This window comes from Lycorma delicatula, chromosome 10, assembly GCF_047948215.1.
Source record: "Lycorma delicatula isolate Av1 chromosome 10, ASM4794821v1, whole genome shotgun sequence".
NCBI lineage: Eukaryota > Metazoa > Arthropoda > Insecta > Hemiptera > Fulgoridae > Lycorma > Lycorma delicatula.
The window spans coordinates 33,976,585-33,991,168 of record NC_134464.1 but is presented as its reverse complement, the minus strand read 5'-3'; the positions used below and the strand labels follow the sequence as shown (position 1 = coordinate 33,991,168).

The 14,584-nt window shown below is 28.3% G+C and overlaps 1 protein-coding gene across 2 annotated transcripts in view; it reads right to left on the bottom strand.

The window, feature by feature from the left end:
* The window catches only part of LOC142331239 (luciferin sulfotransferase-like), a 133,573-nt gene extending 119,341 nt beyond the window's left edge, over window positions 1-14,232 (bottom strand). The window contains exon 1 of one of the 2 annotated variants that reach the window (XM_075376993.1): window positions 13,967-14,232. The gene's annotated coding sequence lies outside the window, so the exon portion shown is untranslated. The remainder of the gene's footprint in view (window positions 1-13,966) is intronic. The other variant, XM_075376994.1, reaches the window with a different exon arrangement.
* Between the last annotated feature and the right edge of the window lie 352 nt (window positions 14,233-14,584).

Sequence of the window (14,584 nt, the reverse complement as noted above, 5' to 3'; positions counted from 1 at the left end):
AGTAGTAATGACAAGTTTTTACTTTCACTTCACGCCTATTGTCCACCAGTTTTTGTAAAGTTGTTACCGATTTGTAATAAAACACTAATCTAATGTAACATTTGTACTTGATAGTCAGTACCTGAAAGCGAGCGGCGAGGCGTTACAGTCTAGTCAAGCAATAGAGCACTAGACTATCGGTTTTTTCAAAATTCTCTTTGATTATTGCATTACAAGTCAATTCTGATCACAACAAATTCGTTGAGCGTTTTCATCTCATTAATCCGACAGTCTTTTAGCGTCTTCACGTTTGTATCATAATTATCTTGTAATTGTGCCAAACTTTTTATTTGTTATTTTGTCTTTTAATTGTTATAATTATTTATCGATTTTTGCAATTTATATAATTTTTGATTTTTTGTTTTTTGATATGTTCAATAATACCGCTCAACTATTAACATTCTTTTTTCCTGAATCGATTTACGTAATGCTATCGTTTTTGTTTTTTCTTTTTTTAGAAATTTCATCCTCCAGATGAAATTTCTAAAAAATCAATCTAAAAAATTTCTAAAAATGTCGCTGTATCACGGAAATAACTGTAAATATTTTAATAAATTGTCCACTAAATACTTTATTTATTTACAAGATTTGGTTATAAACGTTTCACAGATAAATAATTTCAAACATAAAAATTTATAAAATTATTATTTTAGTTTGAAAATGTGTAGTTAAATTATATAAAACAATATATCCAAGTTTTGAAATAAGTAAGGAACTGTTTACATCTTGATGAAAATGGTAAAAATACAACAATAAATTTTTTACATCTAATTAAATTATATTTTTGGCTTTTCTTACAGCTTTTTATTATCTAATCTGGCTTTTGTTGTGTTCTATGTGAAATATTATTTATGTTTTATTTATTTAAATACTACTGCTACTATCACTACTACTGCCACCGCCGCTATCACTACTACAAATGATAATAATAACAAATAATATTGATATCTCTTGGAGGAGCCTGTAACGCCTACAGGGCACGTTCCCAGGTGGGGACCTACCCTCTAGGGTACGATAGGGGGCTTCCATGTAGGAAGCAATGTGAGAGGTAGAAGTGAAATGAAATACTTCCCGTGGACCAACAGATGAAAACTAGTCAACGGTCTCAGTCACGAAAGAGGGAGACTTTCCCAACGACAAAGAGGACCGAAGAGCAAAAACTCCAAGCGTGTCTGTTCCCAGATCGGGCGGACCTTTGGTCAGCGTCTGCACTCCATGTTATTGGCGGCTGAAAACCAGCTGTCAGAGGCTTGCCCGCAGGAGCTTATCCTGCATACGCATTCTAATAATGCTATGGAGGTAAAGAGCACTAGAGTAAATAGCTCAGCGGTACGGGGTCTCAGCCTGAACCTGTATGGAGTCGCCATTCGTAGGTTCCGTAGGTGATCGTGGAGCGCGTGGCAGTACTCAGCGCGATGGCACTACAGGCTAGGTTGGTCGGAATCGGATTGAAGAGAATGGTCAGCCGGCTGACTACGACTCACCTTCTGATCTTTCGCTGGGATTCCCAGCAACCATCTGAGCTGGACAATGAAGACAGCGTATTCCATGGACAGATAAAATGAACCGCCATGTCATATGTTGTTACTACACAACATCACAACTGGAGACAGTACCCATATGTTACAGGGGCCAACTACGTCAACTTTTCATCCAAAACTATTACATTTTGCGCAAACAGTTAAAGAAAAAAATTAAGAGATCAGAAAATGGTCAGAGTCAAAAATAATAAGCTCAAAAATCATGAACTTCAAAGATCTAAGGAGGAAAAAATTATATAACAGTCAGAAGGAAATATCAAAAATTACGTGAGAATCAAGAAGTGAATGCAGGAATACCAAACAAAAGGACCTGCAGCAAAAAATCAAACGGCCGCAATAGGAAATTAAAAACAGAATATAATATAAAAATCGTCTAATAAGAAATCTAGAGGAAAATATTGCAAAATGAGCCGATAGCAACATTTAAATAGACTACAAACATCAAAAGTTATATTCTATAAACTCGGCTATATTCAGTGAAACAGTCATAACTTGACTAGTCCCTTCATGATGGGTACCTTCCGGGTATGAGACCGAGTATGAAAAATAATATTAATAATTATAATTATAAAATTAATTATGATGACAATTATAATAAAAATGAAAGGTAAATAATGTATATTATTTTATTATTATTCCGATTAAAAAAACCGGACTATTTTTTTTCCTGAATTGTTTTCAGTGCTGTCATATTTTAGACTTTTTAAAATAACCACGTATTATATAATATGTTAATGTAAAACGATTTTTATCAAATGTGGAAATGTTTAAAAAATAAATTTATTATAAGAAGTAAAAATGATAAATACATATGATTAAAGGCCTTGTGAATAATGAATTATTGTTTAAATATAAATAATTTAAAAAAAGTAATTAGTACTTTTTATTTCAAAGCTTACCGGTTATCGGATATTAATTATACGATAAGAAAAACCTAACTTAAGAATAATTATTCAAAAATGTTGTTTGTTACATGTTTTGTTTTTCGATTATTACTTTTAATTAGGTAATTGGAACTATAAAAATTAAGCAATTGTTCCTGTTTATAAATATACTCTAAGTGTGCGCGCGCGCGGGTGTGTGTGTGTTGTGATATAAATAATTATTTTTTTATCATTTCAGTTAATCTGATTGTCACTCCAGAGAGTTATTTACAATCTTAACCAGTTGCTGAAGGATTGCGTAATAATTTACGCTGAATGACTCAACACAAATTTTTGAAAATGGCTCCAATATTTCTAATATATGGGATATTGATGGGATTAAATATTTTGAATAAATTACAAAAGGGGGTGGGTCGTTTTTGAGATTTTGTATTTTTTTCATTTTGTATTTTTGTAGTTTTTGCCATTTTGTTTTTTTTTTGTATTTTTTAAAATTTATTTTTAGGTTATTAAAAATTTTAAGTCGACTGGATTTAGGGGTGGGAAGATATTCAATATTGTTTCTAAAGTTTTGGCTTGTATCTCCAAAACATATTGACCAAAAAAATATGAAATTTGGCCCAAATATTTGGCTATATATATCTCATTTTTTGCATGATTTTTGATCCAATCGGTCAAGGAAACATTTTTTTTCTGATAAATTTTAATTATTTTTTAGGCTTATTGAATAACATTGCAACAAATTGGGCTACCTTATTGAAGTAAATAATTACTCCAATAAGTAAAATTTTAGATCACAAAAGTGAATAGGGTTAAGTGGGATCCTTATAATTGTTTTTAAATTTCCTTTTCAAAACTGAAACTCCTGTTGTATCTATTTTAATGTAGAAAACATGGGAACTTTTTTTTATTTAGAAAAGGGGTCTTATAGGACTACAGCTATAAATAAAAAAACTTTCAAAATTTTTTATAATTTTGTATTCTGTATTTTTTTTTTCAAATTGTCGCAGCTGTTAAAATCGTTTATGAAATAGCTGTCAAGCAAGGAAACCTCATAGCTTTCAAGCTCATCATTTTGAGATTTTTATGATAAAACTTCATTTGATCAAAGGGGATTACGTGGCACTAAAATTGTGTTAGTAAGAATTTTTTTCATTTATACTTACCATATAAGTTTTTACGCAAAACGTCATTTGATCAAGAAGTCAAATCGGTCAAAAATGTTTTTTAATGAACATTTAATTTTTTCGAAATTGTACTCTAAATATTGTGTAATTAAATCATTAATTTAAACACCTAACGTCGTATTTGAAATAAGAATCTATCAAGGATAAAGTGGGAAGATTATGCAGTTTATTGCCGATTTTTTTTACCAAACATAGAGGGTTCAACTGAAACATTGGTTTTGATCGGCGTGATATTTTTTTGTTAAATACTATCAGTTTTCTTGTACTACAAAACTTCGTCATCTTTATTAAAAGGACCTTAGTGGAAAAATTTTCCACATCGTTAAAACCTGTTTTTCAGGTGTGATTTGGATTGTTTTTAAATAGTTAAAGGTTCTGGAACATATTAGAATTTATAGAAGTGGGATGGCTGGATTTTATAATTGATAAAAAAATAGCCTTATAAAAAGCCTTATAAAATAAATAATTATTTCTTTCTTTACCTTTCTCTTTTACCCTTAAGCCGTTTTTCAACCATAATTTGAAGTGTTTAACGTCTAACCAACGTCTTCAAACCTCTTGAAGGTTTTTCATTTCCTCAGAGCTATACTACTAAATATTCATTTGCGCCAAAAGAGATCGACTTTTTTTCTCCTTTCTTCTGCACTTGCTTCTAATATTCCTTTACGTTTTCTATCTTCCCCTAATCCTAAGGAAATGATTGATTTATCCTAGTTCTCTTTCTTCTATATCTAGGAAAAACTGTATAATTAGAAAAAAAATTCTTCAACCGTTATTTTGCTACGATGTTTATCTAAAACTGTGAGTTTCACATTTCTGGTTAATGGATCTAGCAAAAAAAAACTGCGTTATACATCCTCATCTTTGCATCTTTTGAGAATTTTATCTTTTCATTTAATACTTTATAAAGTTTATAGTATACCATATTTGACTTAATCTGTTTTTAACTTTCACATCAGATGTAATCAGTGTTCCCAAACATTAAAACAAAATTAATCTGTTCCAGATAATTACTTTCTCATATAACTTCCATTTTTTTTCTAATTTATTTAGCCTTTTAGTGATTTCATTACTTTTCTGGTGGTTCACAGATATTTCTCTATCCGGAATTGGTTTAGTCTATTCTATGGTAACTCTACCTGGATTGCAGAAATTAGTATACTAGTCAAATCATCCACTTCCTTATTGTAAATCTTTCCATTCTTTTGTACGGCTTCAATTTTTGATCCGTCAGTATAATGATCAAAAAAGGTTTTGCATCAAATTAACAGGAACCTATTGACTCATTATTTTACAGTTTAAAAAATTGAAATATAACAACAAATATACAATATAATTATAAAATAAAACACTATTATAATGATAGCAATCTCAGAAAAACTAAAAACTCTTTTGAAGGGATGGGTTCTCCTATCTCATTATACTTGCAATAAAAAATACATATTTGAACTTAATATAAGTTTTGACATGTACGTATAAAATTTGCAGATTTTTATAAGAAGTTAATACCAGATATCCGGCCTTGGCTCAGACGTGAGCACGGGAACTCACGTTTGAGCTAACTCAATTTTTTCGGAGCATGATAGCTTTAATAGCTATCTATGCGGCAGGAAGAGACGGTCGTCTGAAAACTGCTATTGTGGAGAGCGGAATACCGCACAACTTATTGTCTTCCAGTGTCCAAGGTACGAGGAAGACAGGATGATGATGCGGAGAGGTTACCGCAGATAATAGTGGAGGTAATGATTCATGGTGAGCGGAACTGGTCTATAGTCAGTAAGGTAATAGGGAACATTATCCGAAAGAAATGGAAGATGGGTGAGGGATGTTAACGTTAGGGCAGGAAGGACAGATCCGTTCAGGAGGGGTGGGATGCTCCGGCGTCCCACCTTCATTGATTGAACGGGGACTCCTGGGGTCCTTAGATGGAGAAAAGAGAGACCGAGACCCGGTCTGGGGCCCCGGTAGGTGACCCCGGATTAAAGGCAGGCGCTTATTAAAAGATCGAGACTCAGCTTCTGGGGGTGCTGTAAGGAACGGCAAAGCCCGATCTGGCATGGCCTTTCAGGAGAGTAGAGGCAACTGGCTCCCTTAAGGCCGTGTTATACGGAATCGTGGATCGGGCCTTTAGGGCAAGGAAAAAAAAAGAAAATAAGAAAAGATATTTATAAAAATACAAAACGCATTAAAATAATTTATATTTTAATAATTTATACGCATTTAATAATTTATGTTATAAAAAGCTAAAAATATATCATATGAATCTTTGATAGTTTCTATTTAATAAATAAAAAAGAAAAGGTCTGAATAAACTTAAAAAATTAACAAAATTATATACATTTTGTTTTGTCTTGAACAGTAACTTCTTCATGACATTTCAAACATTATAGCTAAAGTATCTTATATTAAACCTAATTAAAACTGTTTGTTTAGTCTATCGCTTCATAAATAAGTAATGAAGGAGTTGTTAATTGAAGGTATTTAAAAGACTGCTGTATCTTATATTTTCTTATACTTATAATTACTTTTTTCTACAGCTTAAAAACTCTTTCTGAATATTCATCGAAGAATGATCCTTTAAAAAATATCTTATCTCATTACTACATAAAGAGACAACGTCTTCTTCGTTTATTACTGATAACCGCAAAAACTAATGAACCAATCATTACGAAATTTTAACTGTAGCTTTCTTATGACCCTCGGAATATTTACCACAATTCAACCTTCTTCAGTTTCACTGTTATATAAATCATGAATAAAAAAATAAATAAATAAAAAAATAAATGACCAATAACTTCTTTTAATAAGTTTACATCGATCATTGTCTATATTAATATCGACTTCTTCAGACAGTTATTATATAACTTATTAAATTTAATGTCATTGTCAATAAAAAGTCAGTTTGTGTTAATATCATAATATACGTAAAAATAAATTACTTTGATAATAAAATTAAAGAGAATGTCGATCATTTTACATGTTTAATAAGTGAACAGTTGCTATTTATTTATACAAATTAATCTATTTTTTCCGGTAATTTGTGAATAGTGAAAACCTTTAGAGCAACATCCAACGTAATATTTATATGAAATGTATTTCCAATTTTTGAAGTACTATACGCATAAAGGGCGAGCGTAGTAGCGATGTAGAATGTTAGTGTAATATAAATGTAAAACTATAAATTCGTTTGATTCTACTCGTATAATCACCAAAACTAGAAATTTTTAAGATATTCGTGCTTATTTTATTAGAAATCTTTGCTTATTTTATCATGATCATTTTAAGAGAGGTTATAATCAATAATATCATTCCTATCTATCTATCACACCTATCTTCTTAGCTCACCTAACTTCCTTAATTTTGCTAAGTTAATTATATAAATTCTATTATATTTAGCCTAATCTTTCGTGTTTCATTTTAATTAATATTTAGATATTAATTTCTTTTAAATCTACATTAATTAGTCAATTAATTTTTGAATTGAATTTCTCTTGAAAAAATAGTAGTTTTACCTGTTAATATTTTAAATCTTTTATAATATTATTTAATAATATTAAATATTTAACAAGAAATATTTTTTTAGTATGGAAGCAATATTAATAATTTTTTTTTTGAACTTTTAATTCTTCTAAGTAAATGTTCCATTAAATGCGTTTTCAGCAATAAAGATATGTTTCTTTACTCCTTTCTATTCTTCACACGTTTCCGGTTTCATTAAAATTAATATAAAATATGTATATGCTTCTAGAAATTTATTTAAAATTTTCATTTGCTAAGTCTCAGAATACAAAAATGCTTGATGTTCAGATTTAATTAATTTCTATTATTTTCCTGTTTTAGTTTCAAACTCAGAAATTTAACGATAATACCTTATAGAAATAAGTTATGTGTTTCAAGTTAGAACAAAACAACAAAAAATCACGAGGAAGTTAGTATCAATTGAAACTTTTATTTTGAATTTGGAAGCAATGTAGGGAAACAAACTTATATGATAAAATCTTTATTTCAAACGGCTTAAAAATATACAAATAAAAGTTTCGTGAAGGTTAGCCACAACCCAGATAAAAATTACTAATCTACTTTTTTCTCTACTCCTTTGAAACCCTGATATAATAATAGTAGCAGTTTACCATGAGTAGAAATCATCATGTCAATTTTTAATTCGAGACAATCCTAAATTATTAACCAAAATAAATTCAAATACATAAAGACTAAAAAAAACGCAAGAAGTTAATTTTTTGTACGATTAATTGTAATACCTTCTGGGTAAAAATAAAAAATTATTCTTAGAAATTACTTAAAAGTTTAAAGGTCATAAAATTTCTTGTAATTTCATAATTAAAAAATTACATATTAAATCTAATGTTCATAATTATTTAAAGATAACTGGTACTGTACTATGTATGCCTTGGCACATTTTATAAGCTACTCCCAAAACAACACACATTTTAAACGATAGTTGTTGAGTATTGCTAACATTATATCTAATTGAGGTCATATTGAAGCTTATTATTGTATTTGCTTTTACATCGAGCTAGTTCACTGCATATCAAGACAGTCTGAGACTCATTATATCGAATTTAGTTCAATGTAGATAAATTATCAGTAATTTTTCTTGGATGAAAATACTCTGTAAATAATTTTTACTTTTAATTTATTCATTTTACAAGATAAACTTACGAGTAAATTTACAAATTATTTTATTTATTTTTGTTTTTAGTTTACAAATTTTTTTAAAAGAACGGCTCAATAAAATATTTCATGAATCAAAATGATAAATTCACTCAGAATAAATTCATCACATCCGTGGCAAAGTGGTATCGCATCTGGCTTTTAATCGGAAAATAAAGTATTCAGTACACTCAAGGCATATAATAATAATAAAAATAATTATTTACTAACATATAAACCTGTGTCGGTCCATGATACATTAAAACCCTCTCGCAAAAAAATGAATTAAAGAAAAAGTCAGGATGATAATATTTTGTATAGAATACCAAATAATCCTCAGGATATTTGGATATTATATATATATATATATATATGTACTAGCATCCCCGACGTGGCTTTGCTCATGCTTTATGGTTACTTGCGTTTCCCGTCTCGATCAGAGGAAATTTAGAAGGTCAGGGCTGATTCTTTCGCCCACAAAAAAAAAAAATACAGCTTGTTAAAATTATAAAAATTTATCAATATATTGTAATATTTTCAAAGCAACAGTTTAGTTAGTATAGAACCCGAAAATTTGAGTGATATGAAAAATGCGGATTTCAAAATAGTCGGCCTCAAGCTTAAAAATATTAGTTTACCCGTACGAAGGACGGGTAAAGATGTACTTTGGCGGTTCTTAGCATTATTCAAAAAACGTCACTAGCAGGTGACCGTACTTTGTTTCTCATTAAAAAAAAATTTAATTACATTTATTTCATGTTTTTTAGTCAAATAACCGGCATGGATTTGAATACTAGATCGTGGATACCGGTGTTCTTTGGTGGTTCGGTTTCAATTATCCACACATCTCAGGAATGGTCGAACTGAGACTGTACAAGACTACACTTCATTTACACTCATATATATCATCCTTATTCATCCTCTGGAGGTAATTACCGGAGGCTAAACAAGAAAAAGAAAGAAAAGTAAGATAACCGGAGGTAGTTGAAGCCAGTTGCGTCCCACAGTAAAAGTGGCAGTGGCTGCGTCGGTCCAGCCGGTGCGCCGTAACTGTCGCACCCCTTAAAAAATCGAAATAAAAAAAAAACAACCGAAAATATTAAATATTTTATCTGAAAGTAATTGGAAGCCCAAATCTAGTGAATATCTCTTTTAGTATAGTCGGAAATGGGGAATAAGTATTTTAACTTTCTTCATCATTTCAAGGTTGAATTTAAAAAAAATTAATTTTTTTTTTTGGATGTTTACATGAAGATTACACACACAATACATCACAACACAACACACACACACACACACACACACACACACACACACACACACACCTCAAATCAAGTTGATATCTTCATTTGTTACCGAAAAAAAGTAAATTTCCTTGTTACTTTTCTTAGACCGTAAGTAAAAGTGTTTTATCTTCAGTAATTTTGGGTGGCGTTGATTATGAATCACCCACGACATATTGTTTTATATATAAATATTGAATATATATTCCAACTTTATCTACCAATTAATTTTTTAAATTCAAACTTTTTTTAATTTCTGTAATTTATGTATTTTTAAAAAGCTTTTAATTTGTGATTTTTAAAGGATATGCATATTTTAACTTAATTTTAATTTAAAAAAAAAATATCATATATTATTAAAAAAATATTTTAAATTTATATATATATTTATTTGTATTTGAGTATAATATGTAGTTTGATATAAACACTTAAAAAGTAAATTACAACTGAAGATGTGAGTTGTTACGAAAGCGCTATTGTAAGACATGAAAAAAGTAAGGTAAGGGTCATCTTATTTCATTTATAATTATTGTACTTTGATGGATCAAGTTTGATTTACAATATGGTAATATCATATATTAGTATAGAGGGATATGGGTTTTGAAAAGATAGAATTGAAAAAAAAATATATAAATATATATATATTAAATTTTTTGTTGTAAAAAAAGAATTAACAAAAAAATAGTATTTTTTAATTTCAACTTTCTAAAACTGATGCCAAATTAAAAATGTTTTTACTGTTATGAAAAAAATGATTGTTTCAAACGTGTCAGCGTTTAAATCATAAGTCATCTGTTATTTAAGGCGTTATCATTACAGTTGTTTGTTTAGTTTTTACCATCTTTGTTTTATTCAAATAACATTTGTGCATTAAATATTGCTATTTTATTCAAGCATTTTAATCAGACATTTAATCATATTAAATTGCTGTTGCGTCATATATTCTTTTTAAATGAACCATATGATAATATATATATATATATATATATATATATATATATATATATATATATATATATATATATATATATATATTGTATGTATTATTCCTTATAAGTACATTCTTCTTTGATCAACAATTGTGTTATGTAATAAAACTCAAAATTTTTATATGTAAATTTATTAACATTATAAAAAAGAATTTATTCATTTAAAACTAATTTAAAAAAAAAACAGCTCTACAAGGAATTTAAGACGAAAAAAATACAAGCCAAACACCTCCTAAAGTTGGAGAAAAAGGGGAAAAGTGTATTCATGTGGAAAAGTAATGTATATCATTTATAATATATGACTATATTATATTATTTTTCTATAATTAAGAACAAATAAAACAAAAAATACAAATTACTTTACATGAAAAATGAGCGAGCTGTTTAATTGATTAAAAAACATTTATTTCTTTATTCATGAATTACTGAAATAGTTTCGAAAATCTTTTTAAAAAAGCCTCTGTTCATTATTTTTTTTTATTATTTGCTTTTTAAACAAGTTATCTAATAATATGAACATAGACAAAATCATTTTACTCTGAATTATGTTCTCTCTATATTAATGAGATTAAATAAATAAGTATTAAAATAAAAAAAATACAGAACGACCTTACCAATCATAATTAATTGGAAGAGGTTTACACATACATAAAGTTTTACCATAAAACGTAAAGATTTGAAAAAAAAACCCGATACCCCATTTTTGACGAGATCACCATACTCTCTTCTTTAATGTAGCTATATTCTCCGAGAAAAAAATAGGTACACCAAACATATCTGACTACTACCGTGTACGTCATTCTGTTATAACCCCATATTGTTTTTTAAAAAATATTTTATTATTTTTTGGGTTTTAAAAATTTTGTTTTGTAAACAAAATATCCTAGAGAGAATAAAAATAAAATTATCAAAACTCAATAAAAGATTTCATATTTATTAGTGAATTGAGAATAGTATGATATATGATAGAAATAAAGAGGTTTCAAATCAAATATTTTGTCAGCTTGGTGAAGTTTTTTATATTTTATTTAACAGCTAAAAGAAAAACTGAAAACGGCGAGTGACTACGTTTAGTGTCTTGGCAATTGATCCTCACCGCACCAATCATACTCTCTTAACTTAGGAAAAAGCAACCGTCATTTTCAGTCAGAAAATTTAATGAAAAACTGTTTCATTTAGGTCATTATGCTTAAACCCTATAGAAAATTTTTTATTAAAACTCTTTTGGAGATAAATGCTACATAAACGAATAAAAAAGAAGATGAAATATCAAAAGGTAGAATAAACAGAACATAGCTTCATTTGATAACTTTTTAAGATTAGCTGATAATAGTGTAAAAATGTTAATAAAACTAAAATGTTCTATATTGTTATGTATAGAAGCGGCAATTCCTTTAACTGGTTATTTTGTTTCACTTTAAAAAAACTTCAAGTTATTTCTCTTCCACATTTAATGAAACGGTAAAATTGAAAACGAATTTGAACTCAGCACAACAGTCTGAAAAAGTATTTTTCGTTTCCTGGAATGAACTCTTCTATTCCTTTATTTTATATTTATTTTATTACTTTTAAACTAATTCTTCTAAATAATAATTGTATTGAAAAAAAACACGTCTGAATTAGTTTTCATATTGACTATAAATAAAATGTAATTATACAGCGATAATTATTTAATTTATGCAAACTGCTTTTGAATTACTTGTATTTCCTTAACTAATTGGTTTAAAATATTTCAAAAGTTTTACAGTTTAAGATTTAAGTAAATACTGTTCATAAAAAAATATTATTTTGAATAAAATGATTCTAATTTAATTTTTTTTTAAATTTACGAGTATTGAAATAAATAATAAATATTAGCAGACATTATCAGGATCAATAAGATTCTAAAATCCTACGTCATAACGAAGGACGTGTACAATAACAAACGAATCTGAAGGGTGGTCAAGATCAGGCAGTGTACAATGGTAATCCGACGAGGAGTTTTATACGCGGCAGAATGCGTAGCTCTGAACCAAGGGAAAACAGAAAAACTGTCACTTGTTTAAAGACGATTACTAAGGAAATTCCTAGGACCCAGAAAAGCTAACGATGGTTGGAAATTAAGGAAGAATGAGGGAGTTTAGTGGTAGTTAGATAGAATCACGGAAGCAATACGAAAGCGAAGATTGGCATTCTATGGATATCTGAAAAGAATGGAATGGAACAGGCTTAGGGAGAGAATTTTTAACAAGTGTAACGGTTAAAAGACGAATGTTAAATAGTTCAAGGACGTAAGGGTAGTAAACATAAACGTGACGTATTTAAAAGTTAGAAAAGCACTTAGAAAAAAAATAGAATTTAAAGGAATCCAGAAGGAGAAGCAAGAATGCGCTAACCTAAGTGATTAGAAGAAAGGAAGAAGCGGTACACTGAATAAAGGAGTATTGGAGAGTTGAAAAACGAGGCTTTTTTTGACATGGGTCACTGTTGTACCAACATTGAGTATTGTCGAAAAATAAAAACAGCTAAAACATTACTCAATAATAGTGGGACGGATTATTTTATAAAACACTGGTTAAAATCCTGTGCTTATTTTATGAATGCTAACATTTTTAAAAATATTTTTTTTTATCATTAAAAAATAAATAAAAAACTAGTCAATAAAAAAAAATGAAATGGTTTAGACAGGTAATAATTTCTTTAGTGAAAATAAAAACAAAAATCATATCAATTAGAAGAAAGGTTCTAAAACATAATAATGTAATTTTTAATTTTTTTTTAATTTACAATTTCCTGGAAGGTATTAAAAAAACAAAAAATAAATAAAATGGTGATGAGAATTTTAAAAACACAGTTTAAAAATACATTTCAACGTAACTTCAGAATATCATTTCAGAATAATAATTTTTCATAAAACTAAATCCAAATTTTGACGATCACGGGGAATATGCATTTCAAAATGTTTTAAATAAACAAAAGTAGGATTTTATGTTCAATCTATGTCCTTCATCAAACAAAGTTATAAACTAAAATAATTTATTTATTATTGTTATCATTATCATCGTTATTTTATTTTTAAATAATAAAGTAATATAACTCAATAGCCAGGTAGTAGTATGCTTGCCTGTAACACCGAAGGTCCTGGGGTTTGATTCCCCGTTAGAGTATAAATAATTTACTAGTCAGTCCCTAACTAGTAACTAATGATCTTGTCAGTTGATACGAATGAAAAACTAGTTTAAAAATATAAAGTGTAATAATAATAATAATAAATTATTAAAAATATTTTAGATTTACATAGTAAATAATTAAGACACCATATTGTCATAATTATAATTTTTTATTCATAGGCTAGAATATTAATAACTTTATTTATAAAATACATTTACTTACCTTATATTATTTTATAACGTGTTCAGAATATAAAAAAGTATTATTTAAAAATATCACAAACGTCAAGAAGTCGCAAATAAAATGTATGTTCTATAAGTATATAAATTGTGTGATATATCCACAAAAATTACTCGGTTAAAGTATACGTGTGTTAGCAAATATATTACAGAATGAACTATTGTAATGTGTTCGCGCTTGCGAATGTTGTGCACAACTGGTATAAAACGCGCTCTGCATAATCTTTTAAAACAACACTACACTCGCATTCAACTTTTAACTTCCGAACTGGCAGGCAGTATTCCAATTGCATTTCAAGGTCATATGCTAGAACATCAATTCACATATATGTACACTTGTCCCGCGCGAATGCATATGAGTGTGTTTGTGTGTGTATATTCTCACCACAATTTGATAGAAACTAATTTATTAGTATTCAATTCAAGAGAAATATTTTTCATTTAATTAATGCCATTATGTATCGATTGCAATTTTTAATTAGTTTTCTTAATATTAATAGATTTATTATTAAGAAAACAAGTTTGAAAGATAAAGTATTAATTTTTCCGTTGAAAAATGAAACAAATTTTTTTGTTTTTTTTTTGTTTTTTGTTTACGTTT